Here is a 16,251-nt window from a genome sequence, read left to right on the forward strand (position 1 = left end):
TAAAAGTGGTTATAATGGGACGTTTTATGTTATACATATTTTGTCACAATAAAACATTCTTTTAAAGAAATAGGACATGGGTCCTATTTCCAGCAGAGAGATCCAGTTCCTCGGAGTTTTGATAACCAGACGGACTACAACATTCCCTGAATGGATTTGCTCTGATGATGATGATGATTAGTGGTGATGACCGTAATCATAACAATTTTAATTTTCTTAATCATTGGAGGAAACGCCCTGTTTTTTACAGAAGGGGAAACTGAGGTTCGGAAAGGACTTGTGCCTAGGTCAGGACCCCAAGGCCACCGGCTGCTCGAATGGCAGAAACAGGATCCCAGGTACAGCTGGAGGTGTGAAGGAACAGCACGTGTATTTGGGCAGAACACAAAAGGGGGGTCGTATCTCCATAAGCGACCACCCCCGGTCGGGTTGAGCAGGTCTAACCAGAAGCAGCTGACCTCTGCCAGTCCTGTTGGCCACTGGACACAGGCCGCAGAGGAGTTTGGAGGGGGAGAGTTTCCCCATGCGAGTCACTACTTCCTTATGGAAGATCGTTTCTGACTGAGCTGGGGATGCTGAGAAGTAGCCGCCTGGACACCCCCCTACACGGGGAACCCATCTCAGCTTCATCCGTTACTTCCTGGGTGACCTGGGCTAAAGCACTTAACCTCTCTGGGCTTCTGGCTTCTCTGGGCATCTTATACTTCTCAGGAGGTTGGTCCCAAAGACTGGGAGTGGATGGCAAGGTCTGGGAGGTCTGTGTGAGGGCTGGGTGCCCGCTTACCAAAGGAAGGGCCCGTGGGCTGGAGCAGCGTCAAACACACAGTCAGAGATTCCCTTTCAACAGCACTTACGGAACATGGGTTTGCAAACGGTGTTCTGCTTCTCACACAGCCTTGGAAGCTGGGCACTGTTATCCCTGTTTTCCAGGTGAGCCTCTGAGGGGTAAGAAATGTGTCTGGGGTCACACAGGTACCGAGTGAGAGAGCCGTGGGGCTAACCCCGTATGCCTCCCTCCGAGCTGCTGACTAGGGCTTCTTCCCTTGAGACCGTGGTTCAGGCCAGTGATGGATGCCGATGGGGGTGGGGGGCACGCAAAGACGGAGGAGACAGTCTCTGCATCTGGGGAAGCGAGTCCCGTCAGGAGCTAATTCCAGTGCACCGGGGTTCAGTGGTGAGCTGAGGAATATGACGGGCACAAAGCAAGGGGTGTGCGCCCAAGTGTAGAGGTCCTGGGAGGGATTTCTAGAAAGTTCGCATAGGAGCTGGGCTGTGGAAGATGCACAGGGGTGGCCAGACGGGGAAGGGGAGAGAGGCACTCCAGGCAGAGCGACCTCCATGAGCAACCGCACAGAGGCACGGGCCGGCTTGCTGCGTCTGCAGAAGCAAGTGTCTAATCCCGCCAGGGTATGGCTTGAGGTGGCACGGGACACAGAGCTCAGGCAATGGGCAGGACGTCCGGAGCAGCCCCGGGGGCGTAGAGTGTACTCTGTGGGTATCAGGGCGTCGTGCAAAGGTTGAAAGTCTGGACACCAGGGTCAGGTTTGCACACACACACGCACACACTCAGACGGACAGACAGCAGGCTTCGGCTGCAGCACTGGGATTGGGTGGGGTCGTGGGGGGCAGCCACGTAGGCACTGAGTCTGAGACACTTGTTCAGAAGCTACTGAAGACTTGGCCAAAGCCCCGACTCTGCCTGCTGCAGACCGGCAGCCCTCAGCTCCCCGCACCTTCCTGCACCTGCCTTCCTCGCCTGTCGGTCGGACTGACCGTCTCTTGGGTGTTGGCAGGGCTGTCGGAGGAGTCAGCCCTGCCGAGCGTGGCGCGCAGGGCCTGGGGTCCCGGTCGCAGCTCGGTCACTGTTGCGGCCTGCCTGTGAGAGAGGGGACCCTCTTCCCGTCCCTGGGAGAGCTCCAGGCCCATGTGTCTGCACCCCATCACCCGCCCAAGCCCCAAAGGAGGGGGTGGGCAGTGAGTAGCAAATGGCCTGGATGAAATGCATTCTGCTGGCAATTGCCTTCATTGCCAGCCATAAAAATACATCTATATTTAAATATGCTGGGATAATTCTTAAGTTTTATTAGTACTTAAATATTTTGGCATGTTTATTTCTCCTGGAACAATTATGGAGGTTTCATTGTTTTACTCACAAAAAAGAAACTAAATCTCCTTCTACAATAACCCCCTGACAGGTTGAATATGGCGCGCTCTCCAGCGCGGGGCCCCGTTATCGCCTCGTCAGCTCGCATAGGCCGCAGGGGCAGCACCGGGAGGGAGGGGGCGGTTCCCACAGGCCCCCTGTACTGTGTGACCCTGGATGGCTCCTGTCTGTCCCTCGGGCGGGCTCTCTGCCTGACCCTGGGGGGCCTGCCTGGGTAGAACACGTGGGCTCGGGCCCCACAGGGAGCTGGGCCAGGGGGCCGCTCGAGCAGGAAAGGGCAGGGACGGCCGAAAGAGCAGCTGGAGCGCCCGGCCCCTGGCTTCCTCCCATTGGGGCCTGGGGGTTCCTGTCCAGCCGGCAGCCGGCAGCCCCCAGCCCTGGCTGTCCCTCTCCGTTCTCCTACCCACGCCTCCTCCTGCACCTGCAGACCTGTGGGGTAAGGCCTCCTGGCTCCGGCCAGCCTTGGCATGCTGCGCCGTGTCTGGGGGTCCTGCACTCTGGCCCCACTTTTGTCAACAATCTCTTACTAAGTCCTTCTCAATTACCCCACCTGAGTGAGCCAGCTGTCTTCGATGGGGACCCTGAGAGACACGAAGTGTTCCATAGGCCTTTGCAGCACTTTGGTTAATGTTCCTAACAGCTCTGTAAGTGAAGAGGGCAGGGCTGCTTTCCCTCTTTACACTGATGAAGACACCAAGTCCCAGAGAGGTTGCCTGCCCTTCCCAAAGTCACACAGCTGGTGAGAAAAGGAGGCAGGACTGAAACCCAAGACCCCTGAACACAGGCTCCACATTCTTCCCACCTCTTCACAGTTGGCAGTGGTCGACGGTTGGATAGAGTGATGGAGACTCATACAGGCCAATCCTTCTCCCAACCTGGAGAAGATCCCACTCTCCCCTGCTGTCCAAATTGTGGGTGTCCTTCCTGGGGCAGTGGGGGTACAGCAGGAGGGAAGAGAAGCTTGGTGACAGGGGAGCCTGAGGACTGGTCCAGCCCCGTTTTAGCTGTGTGACCTTTTGCAGGCTACTTAAACTCTCTGGGCCCTCGTTTCTCATTTGTATCATGGAGACAATACTTGCTTCTATTGTCTTGCTCAGCGTCAAAATGACCGCTTGAGCCTTAATGTGACAATAGGACAGAGTTTCTGAGTACGTACCATGTGGCTGGGACTATTATTCTAAGCACTTTACATGCAACACCCGGTGGAGACAGCTACTGTTATTACCCCATTTAACAGGTGGGAGCTTTCTGTTCACCCCATGGCTGACATTTGAACACAGGACATCAGGCCCCAGGGCCTATCCTCAAATCCTCATAGAGATGGAGCTGGAGGGGGTCTTAGAGTATATCCAGCCCAGGTGGCTTTACAGGCGACCTAGTGAGTCCACACAGAGTAAGCACCTGGCCAGTATCACACAGTAATGGGGACCCAGGCCTTCAGCCCCCAAATCCACAGTTTCTTGTAGAGTTACCAAAATACGACCAACTAAAGATCAGTATTTGCGATCCACTTCTCCAAGTGGTGGGCCTCTCCTTCACTCCTCTTCTATGTGAACAGAAGGACCATTGACCCCTGCTCATCTCCAGCATCCCAGCGGGCCCCAGGCCCTCCTGCGTGCCAGCAGGGATGCAGGTGTTTGCCCCCCGACGGTGGGACTGAGCCCAGGGAGCGCTTTTCTCGTAAACAGCTGGGCTGCACCACCCAGAGGCCCAGCTTGCAGGAGAACCAGCCCCCCATCCACCCCTGTGTGAACCCCAGGCCTATTGAGGGTGGGAGAAGCCTGCCCCAGCGGAAGAAAGGGAGGGAAGAAAGCCAGGCTTTGAGGCTGGATGGTGGGCTGGTGAAGTTACATGTGCCACGACATTCCAGGCTTCCATGCCTGACTCTGGCAAGATATAACCATGTGATCTCCTTCCGTCCTGTGAGCCTCAGTTTCTTCATCCATAAAATGGGACAACCATAACAGCACGTGACTTACTTATAGGCAGGTGCGATATGAAAATGTCTAACAGGGAGCGCACAGGGAGGGCACTGACCGATCCGAACCGACGCCAGCCACGAACACCAGCGCAGCTCTCCTGGAGCCAACTGATCGGATTGTCAAGAGTCAGAGAGAACTGCTTGCAGTGGGCCCTACAGCAGATGCTCCGTAAACAGAGGCCATTGTTTTATTTGTTCATTTCAAGAGCTTGGGTCTCCTCTGGGTTGTGACATTTCCGACATTTCAATCCTTTACGGCGCACGGCAGAAGTTTCATTACTGCAGCTGGAGGTGCAGGAAAATGCCAAACACTATGTGCCGAGATTTAATCCCATCCTTCAAACTCTGTCTGAGCGGCCCCTCTGCCCAGCACTGCGGGGGGAGGTGGAGGGGGATGGAGCAGCCTCTGTTCTCAGGAGACCCCAGAGCAGGGGAGAAGCCACACACACAAGCCAGGGTAAATAAGTCAGCAGGAAAAAAACGCTTGGTGCGGGACCAGGAGGCTGCATGGACCAGCGGAGCAAAATCCAAGCTCGGAGCACAAGCACTTTCTCCACTTTCTGGCTGTGTGACCTTGGGCGAGTCAGTGAACTCACCTGCCATCCAGCCCTCCCCTGTTAATGGGGATGGAATGTTCACCCCCAGAGGTTGCTATGGGGACTAGCTGAGGTCCTGCTCTCCTGAAGCGGTGACACCGGGCTTGACACCATTATTCTCCTCTTCTCTCAACACCTAGCAGACCGAGGGTTATGGGGGAAGGAAACCTCACTCTGGTTTGGGTATCTGGAAAGGCTTGGTAGAGGAGATGGCGTGGAGTTGTCTGGAAGGATAGGAGGGGACTTTAGGGGTGGAGAAGGCCAAAGGAACAGCCCACGGGAAGGCACAGAGGTGGGAGGAAGGGTACACTGGCCCCGGAAAGAAACCACAGGCAGCAGGGAAGGACACAGGTCTCTTAACAAGTGAGTGGAATCTTGAAGACGTGGACAGTGAGAGCCAGTGCTCTATGGCTTTTCACTGATTGTTCTTAGGAATGCATCATAATTTCAAGTGGGATAATGGTTTCCCTCTCAAGAATGTCATATGATCTGAGTCAGGACGTGGATCCCGCCCGTGAAGAACCAGGGAAGGAGCTCTAAGGGGTGGAGGGATTGGAGGGCCCAGGGTGGGGGGAGGGATTGGGAAAGGGAGGCCCCAGGGCAGGCTCACCGCAGGGTGGGAGGTAGACTAGCGGTCATCCTTTCCAGGCAGAGCACTCGGGCGGGGGAGTCCGGCTCCGGTTCAGTCTGGATTACTGCCCCCCCCCCCCCCAGCCTCGGATTTACGGAGAAGAAAGCAAGGGTGTGGGTGGTGAGGGAGGAAGAACACCAGGAGGCTTGGGGAGGGGGGGAGAAAACGCTTGGTTCTTGGTCAAAGGGCACAGCAGGTGCCCTGAGCGCTCTGGACCTCATAGATGAGTCTGGCCCCAGGCCTGGCCAGGTGAGCTGGAGACAAGTCAGCTGTCCAGGCCTTGGTTCTTACTCCAAGAAATGTGTCTGTGACCTCACTCCTGGCTCTCTGTCAGCCCCACTTCGGGAAGCCTGGAAAGGAAGCCAGTAATGGAGTTTCCTTTGTCGAAGGAGACCCCAACTCCCATGATCCAGCCCTTTAGACAGAGTTGGGGGAAGAGAAGGAGAGAGTGAATAACTCGCATCTTCAGGGGGGAGAGCCATTTTAGTCCTGGTCTAACTCAGGGTCCTCCATCAGAACGACGTGGAGTTTAATGCTAGAGAGAGTCAATTCTGAATGCCGAGACCACCGTTCCCGAGAAAAGCATGTTCTCCCCGACCCCAGGGTACTGGCTTCCCAGCTGAGCAGTGAGGACAGCGGCCCCAGCCCTGCAGGGGCTCTCAGAGAGTGTGCTCATGAATCTAAATCCTAGCATAGAAGCCAGGAAGGAAATTGGCTATAGCCCTCTCCCAGGCCACCCATTTTACAGATGGTGAGACTGAGGCCACCCAAGGCAGCACAGGCACAGCCAGATGGGGCAGAGCCTGATTACAGTATGATCCACGGCTCCTCCTCCCAGAGCTCTCCATCGTCCACAGGTTTGTGATTTGGGTCCCAGAGCTCAGAAGCAGACTTCAAGGAACCCCTCCTCCTCCCTTATCTCTGATGCAAAATGTCAGGGGTCTGTGCCATTTTCCAGAGAGAAGACCCACAGCTCTCATTAGGTTTCCTGATGGTTTGTATCCTCATCCCCTAAAATGTCTTAAGAAAAACAAGTCACGCAGGCACGCCTTGCTGTGTCCCGCCATTATGCTCCCCCCGGCCTGGAGGCAGGGAGCCCGCAGCCCTCCCTCGCAGCCGGGAGGCAGGTCCTATTTTCAGTCTGGAAGTCTGCTGTCTTCACAGAGACAGCAGGTGCCCCTCCGTGTCTCTGACACGTTTTCCCGGGCCCTAAGCAGAGGTGCTAACTCATGCTTGCTCACATCTCCTCCTCGAGTTCATCCCACACAAGGGCCCCGCTCCCCCGGAGCCCCGGGAACCCGCAGTGGAGTTGCGAGAGGAAGGAGCCAGAACGCCATCACCACATCCACCTCCTTCCTTGTTTTTCCTGGGATGCTAGGACAGCTTCGGGATCATCTGGGGTAGCCTTCGCATTCCCTAGAGGGGAAGATGAGCCCCCCCCGCAAAGGGAAGGACCCTTCTCTACCCATTCTAAAGGTGGAGTATTAGGGTTGTTAGGACGTGGGCTGCTGGATTCAGCAGAGGTCTTCCTCCCCCTGGAGGCCCCACACCGTTCGGCTGCGAGGCTGAGCGCTTCGAGCGTGTGCAACGGGCTGCTGGCCTGAGCTGCTGCCGTGGGCTGCAGGCTGGGGACTCCCACTGTCATGGGCACGACCTGTGCAGAGAGCCATGTGAACCATGCACAGGTGGCCTTGGGAAACCAGGGCTTTAGAAAGAACACAAAAGGACCCAATTCACTCACTGATTCTTTTGTACAACCAGTATTTATTAAGTTGTTGCAAGAAGTTACTACCAGGGGCTAGTGAAACGGTGGTGACCAAGGGAGATCTTGGAGTCTTGAGACTTGTGCTCTCGCGGTTACAGCAGGAGGGAGCTTCTGCTATAGGAGGAGAACCAGGTATGGCTCCTTACAGCAGCGTAATTGCACTCAGCCACCCAGAGAGCGTGTGCAGCGGGACCTGCTATCAACTTCCAGTTTCTTCTCTGTGCTCGATGATTGGGGAAACCCTCAGCCCAATAGAGCTGACAGAACCCTCCCCCACTCCCTCCCTCCTTCTCTCCCTTCCCTCCTTCCTTCAGTGCTTAATATGCACCATATGCTGGAGAAGATGCTGGGAATGCAAAAGGAGTTTCTAGGAAGGAAGCAGACTGGAAATCAGATCATTATAATGCAATGTGACAGTGCTTTGGTGAGGAGCAAGCCCAGGGCATTGTGGGAGCTCAGGAGAGGGGCCGAACTCACGCTAGAACATCCTAGTGAGCTTCTGCAGGGAAGTGGTGCTGCGGCTCCTTCTTCCACCTTGCTGAGCACCTGCTGTGCTCTAGACGCCACCCTGGGGGCTGGCCAGGCATGGAGTGCCACGCTCCTCTTTGTCTGGGGCTCGCCTGGATGGCTCGGTTCCAGATGGGTATTTCCATTTGCCTCAGGGAGGACCTGGACCCTCCTCTCTGCACCCTTTACCTCGCTTGCTCTCCTGGGCAGAGCTGGGCTGTGTCATCCCCCTTCACGGGGAAGAATGCTCATTTTCTGCCTGGAATCACTCCGCATTCCAGTTGTGTTTCTGGCGTTCTGCTACCTTCTTGAGCCCAGAGCCGAGAAGAAGCACCCACCCGCCTCCATGCGTGCCCTGCAGGGGGCCCGTCCCCAGGGACCCATTGCAAGAGGAATCCTGCCGGGGTCCACTCTGACCCTCTCAGAGCCATTTCGGTGTCCTGCCGTACTGCACGGGCAGGTGAGGGCTGAGATTGAGCGGGAAGAATAACTTCTGGGTCGAATTGAAAGGAAATATTTCCTCCATTGTCCAGAGGTGTGTCTCCTGCACCCCTCCTGTATCACCCCATCATTAAAGTGCCCCGAGTTGGTGGTAGTGGGGTCTTAAATCATGTCGGCTTTACCCGCCATTCGTGTGATCCAGAGGTGACATCAGTCGAACCTGTTAATTAAATACAATCCAGGCATGGGGTGGCTTAAATAATGTAAGCAAGATGGCCACTGACCTTTGTGACAGGTATTTGATATTTTCTTAAGCCTTTATTATTCCAAACCAAATTTCAATGAAAAAAGAAAAACAAACAGAAAAACGACCCATTTTCCACTTATCAGTTTCCAAGTTGTTCAAATAAAGTAACACCATCAAACTGAAAATGGGTTTTATGCCCCTCGAGGCAGTGTCTGGTGGTGGAGGTGGAAGTGCTTGTGCCTGCGGATTTGCTGTGTGACCCTGGGCAAGTCACTCCACCTCTCTGTTTTCGTCTCCTCTTCCATAAAATAGGGTATTCCCTGCACTGTGAGGAACGACAAATGAAGTAAGAAAAGTAAGGGCAGTTTTTACGTGGTTACTTGCTTGGTTTTTTTTCCCCCCCTCTTTATTTGTGGCCCTCTTTGAACCACTCGGTTTTGGAGACTGAGATAAAAAGCAAATATGTACCCCACAGAAGAGGGGTCACTTCTCACTGCCTTAATCTCACAGGGACACCCACTTTCCAAGTGCTGAAAATGGTCTCCCCTATAGGGGGCCCCAGGGGAGGCAGAGGAAGTTCCTACACTCCAGGTGTAAGATTTCTACACTTCTACATTCAAGGCTAAAGGCAATTTTCGAGGGGCCCAGAGTTGTTCCTGAGTTTGGGATGAAAGAGACAATAGACAGGTTTACCTTCAAAAGCCAACCCTGGTTTCTGTGGCTTCCTCACTGCATCCAGAGCCGTTGCTTTGAATTATACATGAGGCGCTTGCAGGGGCTGTGATGATTTTTCAAATATTTCTCTAATTGATGAGAGAGGCTTTGACAAATGGCTGTAGAACCAGGAACATCTGATCACAAGGAGTTCTGTCTTGTTCCTCCTTGACAGATGTTTATTTGACTTTAAGGGGGGGCAGGGTCCAAAGGAAGTACTTTTCCCTTCTGGAACTTTTATTGTATTGAGGGGAAACCAGATAAAATAGAAAGTCTGTAGTTTTGTCTTTAAATCCCAAAGCGGAGAGCTCTCCAAAGCCTCAAGTCTTATGCCTGCTCTCAGCTAGACAGGACGCTTGGGGCTGGCCGCCGAAGACCCTGTCCTGTCAGCCTGAGTCCTTGCTTTCTCACAGTGTCCTCCTCGTGGCTGCCAAAGGGGGAGAGACGAAATATCTAAGAAGCAGAGGCACAAACACCAACCAACCAGAACACAAGAACGGACACCAGCAACAAGCCAAAGCAGGGGCCTGCAGGGCCAGGCACCCACTGCTGCTGCTGGATCGTTGGGGGGGGGGGTGGTGGTGCAGGGGCCCCAGGGGATGGCAGCAGAGTGACAGAGTTGGGGGGCAAGAGGGGCAATATAACTCAGGGGGCCTTGAACAGGGGGGCCTTTTGCTAATGGTGTAGAAATATTTCAATACTCTCAAAACTGGTGTGCCTAACCGAGCGCTATTCTTGACGTACACCTCCCTAGCTCCCCCTCCCTAGAATGGTACATCCCAACCTCATTGTGGCATTTAGCATCCTTCTCCATCTCATTCCACCCTTGGTCTCCCATCTCATCTCCCTCCATTCCTCCCCATCCCCCATCTCCCTGAGTTCCAGCCATCTTGGTCTCCCATCCCATGCACAACCACACCCGTTCACTCCGTATTATCCCAACAGCATCACAGATATCTGGTCTACCATTTTAAGGTACCCCAATGGGATCTTTCTAACCTGTGTACACATTTACCTGTGTATGACGTTGGTCCTAATAGGTGAGTCTGACTTGACGCTCCTTCCCACTTGCTATTGTAGGGTCCCCCAGGCTGTCACCCCCCCACCCATCCTACTCCTCCAGTGATTTCTGGAGTCATTAGAGTGCAGCTCATGTGTGCTCACCAAAAGCCTTTACTGGAAGGTCATCTCCTTTCCCCTGGCTTCCAGCTTCCTGCTTCCATGCTGAGGGACCTCGTGTCTTCTCTCAACTCGGCTCATCTGGGAGTGTGTGAAAAGGAAACAGGCATGCAAGACGTCATGTCCATTCGGGCTGCTATAACAAAAACACTGTGGACTGGGTGGCTTAAACAGCAAACATTTATTTCTCACAATTTTGGAGACTAGAAAGTTCAAGATTGAGGCACTGGCTGATTAGGCATCTGGTGAGGGCCTGTTTCCTGGTTCATGGATCACCATCTTCTCTCTGTGTCTTTGCATGGTGAAAGGGGCAAAGGAGTTCTTCTGGAGTCTCTTTTATATGGGCATAAATCCCACTCATCTGGGCTCTGCCCTCATCATCACCTCTTAAAAACCCCCCTCCTCCAAATATCATCACACTAGGGGATTAGGTTTCAATATATGAATGGAGTGAGGGGCACAAATACTCATACTGTAGCACAGAACTCATCTCGTACTTCCCTTTTGTTCTTGCTGCTTTGAGGTCTACCACCTGCAGAAAGCACATCTTCTCCTACAAGCCGCATGTTTTACAAAGGCTGGCTTGTGTCAGGAAGCCTATGTTTCTCAGGATTACTATGATAAGATGGATGAGTATAATTCCAGGTGTGTTAGAAAGCCTCCTCTCCAGATCTAAGCAATGTCCTTCAAGATGGCTTTATCAGGATCAAAGGCTACTGTCTGATTCCCTCCTGGGCAGAGAGAAATAAGAGAGGGTGTTATTTTTAAGCTCCCTCAAAACCCAAAAGCCACAGACCCCATAGGCATTAAAAAGATAAAAAGGAAACATTACAAATGACCCTATGCACATAAATTCAACAGCTTAAATGAAATGGATCAATTTTTTAAAGCAATAAATTTAAAAAACTCATCTAGGAAGAAATAGATAACCTGAATAGTCCTATATTTATTGAAGAAATAGATTTGTGGTTTAAAAATCTGCCATAAAAGAAAACTCCAGGCCAAGATGGTGTCACTGCCATATTCTGTCAAATATTTAAAGAAGAAAAAACACCAATTCTATATAATCATTTCCAGAAAATATAAAGGAAACGCTTCACAGTTCATTTTATGAAGCCACCATTATTCTGATATCAAAACTATACAAAAACAGTACAAGAAGAGAAAACTATATAAATCAATATCCCTCATGAAAATGCAAATATACTCAACAAAATATTAGCAAATCAAATCCAGCAATATGTAAGAAGAAGACTACATCACAACCAAATGGGATTAATCTCAGAAATGCAAGATTTTCAATATTTGAAAATTAATCAATGTAAGTTATCATATTAATACATTAAAGAATACAAGTCATGGAAACATATCAATTGATACAAAAAAATAACAAAATTCAACATACAAGCATCATAAAAACAGTAAACTATGATTGGAAGAGAACTTCTTCAGTTTGATTAAGGGCATCTACAAAAAATTCGTAGCTAACATCAAACTTAATAAAGGACTGAATGCTTTCCTCCTAAGAAAGAGAACAGGGCCAAGTTGTCCACTCTCACTGCTATTCAACATCATACTGGAAGTCCTAATGCAATAAGATAAGAAAAAGATATCAAAGGTATAGAGATTGTAAAGGAAGACACGGAACTGTCCCTATTCGCAGAGAACCTGACTATTGAAAATCCCAAAGAATCTACACCAAAAACTCCTTATTATTGAGTTTGGCAAGGTTGTGTCATATAAGGTGAATGTGAAAAAATCAATCAGATGTTTATATGCTGGCAATAAATAATTGGAAACTAGAATTTCAAAAACCAATACCATTCACAAAAAGTTCTTGAAATTAAATACTTGGCTATAAATCTAAGAAAACACATGCAGGACCTGCATGATAAAAATGACAAAATACGGGGTGCCTGGGTGGCTCAGTCGTTAAGTGTCTGCCTTCGGCTCGGGGCGTGATCCCGGCGTTGTGGGATCGAGCCCCACATCAGGCTCCTCCGCTAGGAGCCTGCTTCTTCCTCTCCCACTCCCCCTGCTTGTGTTCCCTCTCTCACTGGCTGTCTCTATCTCTGTCAAATAAATAAAATCTTAAAAAAAAAAAATGACAAAATACTGATGAAAGCATTAACCCCTAAATAAATGGGGAAACATTCTGTGTTCCAGGGTTAGAAGACTCAATATAGTTAAGATGCCAATTCCTCCCACATTGTTCTATAGATTTAGTGCACTTCCAATCAAAATCTCTGCAGAATTTTTCGTACATATAGACAAGCTGATTCTAAAATTTATAAGAAAATGGAACTAGAATACATTTGGAGGATTGACACTATCCAATTCTAAGACTTACTCCAAAGCTCCAGCAATCAAGACTGCAGGGCATTGGTGAAGGGATGGACACACAGATCAATAGAACAGAATAAAACACCCAGAAATATACACAAATATGACCAATGGATTTTTGACAAAACCAACGGAGATACAATTACCTTTTCACCAAATGACATTGGAACAATTCGACATCCATGACAAAAACAAACAAACAAACAAAAACAAAAACCTCATGCATTCCTTGCAGAAAACGGGTCAGAGATCTAAATACAAAGTGATAAAACTCTTAGAGAAAAACATAAGAGGCAAAGAGTTCTTAGATCTGACACCAAAAGCCTAATTCATAAAAGAAACAAATGGATAAATTGGCCTTCATGAAAATTCAAAACGTATTCCTTGTGAAAGAGAATGAAAAGACGAGCTACAGCCTGGGAGAAAATTAGTGTAAATCCCAAATCCAATAGAGGACAAACAGCTCTCAAAGCTCAACTGAAGGAACAAACAACCGCATAAAAAATTGGGCGAGCGATTTAGACAGACACGTCCTCAAGGAAGATACACAGATGGCCAGTAAATTCAAGAAACGCAACATAAAACAAAACACAAGACGCCATGAGAATCTGTTAGAATATGGCAAAAACAAAAACAAGAAACAAATGAGCAAATGAAAAACCCCACAAACGCTGGTGAGCGCATGGGGCAAGTGGAACTCTGATACGTTGCTCGGAGAATGCAAAACGGAGCAGCCACTCTGGAAATAGTTTGGCAGTTTCTTACCATGCTAAACACACACCTACCACACATCCCAGCAGTCCCACTCCCGGGCATTTACCCAAGAGAAATAAAACCTTGTGCTCATGCAAACAGTGCACTATTTATAATTGCCAGAACTGGAAACAAAACTAAATGTCCTTCAGTGGGTGAACAGATAAACAAACTGTGGTTGGTCCACTCCAGCCCTGGAATACTACTCAGCAATTAAAAAGGAACTACTGCCAAACGTCACAACACGGGTGCATCTCAAAGGCATTATGTTGAGCGAAAAAGCCTCTTTGGATGGTTGTATGTGGTTCAATCCCACTTACATGACATTCCGGGAAGGCAAACTATAGGGAGGGAGATTAGATCTGCAGTTGCACGCGGTGGGAAGAGGGTTTGATGAAAAGGAGCAACATAAGGGACTGGGGGGGCGGTGATGGAACTCTTCTGTATCTTGACTGTGCTGGTGGTCACATAAATCCACACTCATATAGCTGCACACACACACACACACACACACACACACACACACCCAACAGTCTCCTCCACCAGTCTGTGGTGGCCACATTAACTCCATCTTCATCCAGCCCTTCCAGGAAGGTCTCCTTCTGAGAGACTCCTTACCCATTAGCTCCATGAAGACCTTCCAGCACTGCTTGTCCCCAGTGCCCACCCACCAAAGCTGCCAAGGTGTCGTCCTGCTCCCCCAGAATCCAGCACTGCCTCCTACCACTGCCACCATCGCTGCCAAGCACCCAGCCCCAGGCAAGCCTGCCAGCAGGAAGGTGCCACGCTGGCTGTGCCTCTGCCAGCCTCTGTGCAAGGGAAAGATATTTTGTGCTAAAAGGGAAACAAACTGAGGGCTTCAGAGGGGACGGAGTGGGGGAATGGGATAGGCTGGTGATGGGTAGTAAGGAGGGCACGTATTGCATGGTGCACTGGGTGTTACACGCAACTAATGAATCATCGAACTTTACATCAAAAAACCAGGGATGTACTATATGGTGACTAACATAATATAATAAAAAAATATTATTATAAAAAAATTTAAAAATAAAAAAATAAAGGGGAAGACGTGTCTGTCCCCTTCTCTGCATCCTACCTTCATAGAGATGTTGCAAAGTATGCCTGACTTATGGAAACTTTTGTAGAAATAGTTCATGTGGGTTTATTTGCACCCACAGCTGAAGCCCTGCCCTCGTCTCCCTCACCCCTGCCCCAAGACACAGGGCTGCGCTGGAAAACAAGCGTAGCATGGAGACCCCATGCTGCACTCAGGCGTCCCTCCAACCACTGAGGCTCCCTCTTCCCTTAGGGTGAAGGGGCTCCCAGGAGACACAGGGCCCCCCAGAGACAAGCGCGCTGCAAGCCGTGTATGTATTATGCTGCAGGGGAGGAGGGGCTCTGCAGATCTGAGTAAGGTTCTGGAGCTGGAAATAGGGAAAAGATCTAAGTTATTTGGTGAGCCTAATCTCATCACAGGAGCCCTTAAAAGCCAAGAACCTTCACATGTGCCGACAGAACTGAGGCGGACAGAGCAGTCGAAGAGATTGGGGTATGTGAAGGGCCCGCTGCGCCATTGTTGGCTTTGAAGACGGAGGGTCAGTGTGACAAGGAGTGCAGGTGGTCGTAATGGCTGAGCGAGGCTCCCACAACCATCAGGAAGGAAATGGGAACTTGGCCCTGCATTCTGCCAACCACCTCCATGAACCTGGGAGCAAGGTTCTTCTTTTCTCCTTTAGAGAAGAGCCCTGGCCAGTGACATCTTAGCTTGGGCCTGGTGAGACGTGGAGCAGAGATAGGGGCCCAGCCTACCTAGACTTGTGACCTACAGAACTGTGAGCCAGTCGACTTGTGCATTGAGCCCCTAAGCCTGTGGTCCTTTTTAGGACAGCAGAAGGAAACTGATGCAGTCGTCACGCCGATAAACTCCTGGCAGGCTCAGCCAACACCCCAGACACACCTGAGTCCAGGTTCCCCGGGTCAGCCCGAGCCTCCCAGATGTCTACCGTCTCTTCTGCTATGCTCTGTCTTCTCCTGCCGCAGCCCCTGTCCCCAGCGCACAAGGCCTGGCTGACAGACACCTCACTGAAGCCACCACGGATGGACCCTCCCAGAGCCCAAGAATTATTTAATTTGAACAAATACATTCTAGCTCCTCCTTCACAAGCCCCCACACACACAGCATGATTCATAGCTTAAATTTAGGCAGAGACACAGGCTCCTTGTCAGTCTTCTTTAAGACCTTTCTGGAATGCAGGCGGAATATAAATGGTGGCCAAGGAGAAATGGGGCAGGCCTAACCCACTTCCTCTGCGACCAGGAGCCAGCCCCTTCCCTTCCTTGCTTCAGTGTCCTCTGCTGGGACATGAGGGGGTGGGCCAGATGGGCCCCAAGTTCCCTCCAGCCTAGCGACCTAGATATAGAAGATGTCCCCACCCCCACCATCACGGCCACCAGGCTGCGCTGGCTCCTGAAAAGGAAACCCTGACTCTGCCGGGAAGTGGCAGTCAGCCCAGCCCAGGGACCCTTCCAGAACAGAAGCCAGGAATGGAATATCCCAGGACCTTTCTGGTATTTATTCAGTGTTATGGACTGTATCATGTCCCCCCAAAACATATGTTAGAGTCCTAACCCCCAGTCATCTGTGAATGTGACCTTATTTGGAAATAGGGGCTCTGCAGATGTGATCATCTAAGATAAGGAACTGAGGGTGGTCCCGGATGCAGCATGACTGGTGTCCTTACAAGAAAGGAGAAGCCTGTCCTGTGATGGCAGACAGAGATAGGAGTGACGCATCTATAAGCCAAGGGACACCAAGACTAGCAGCCAGCTTCTCCAGCAGCTGGCAGAGGCCAGGACGGAGGCTCTCCTACAGGTTTCAGGGGGAGCATGGCCCTGCCGACGCCTTGATTTTGGACTTCTAGCCTCCAGAA

Source organism: Ursus americanus, chromosome 6, assembly GCF_024610735.1.
Source record: "Ursus americanus isolate L20-20 chromosome 6, mUrsAme1.1.p, whole genome shotgun sequence".
Taxonomy (NCBI): domain Eukaryota; kingdom Metazoa; phylum Chordata; class Mammalia; order Carnivora; family Ursidae; genus Ursus; species Ursus americanus.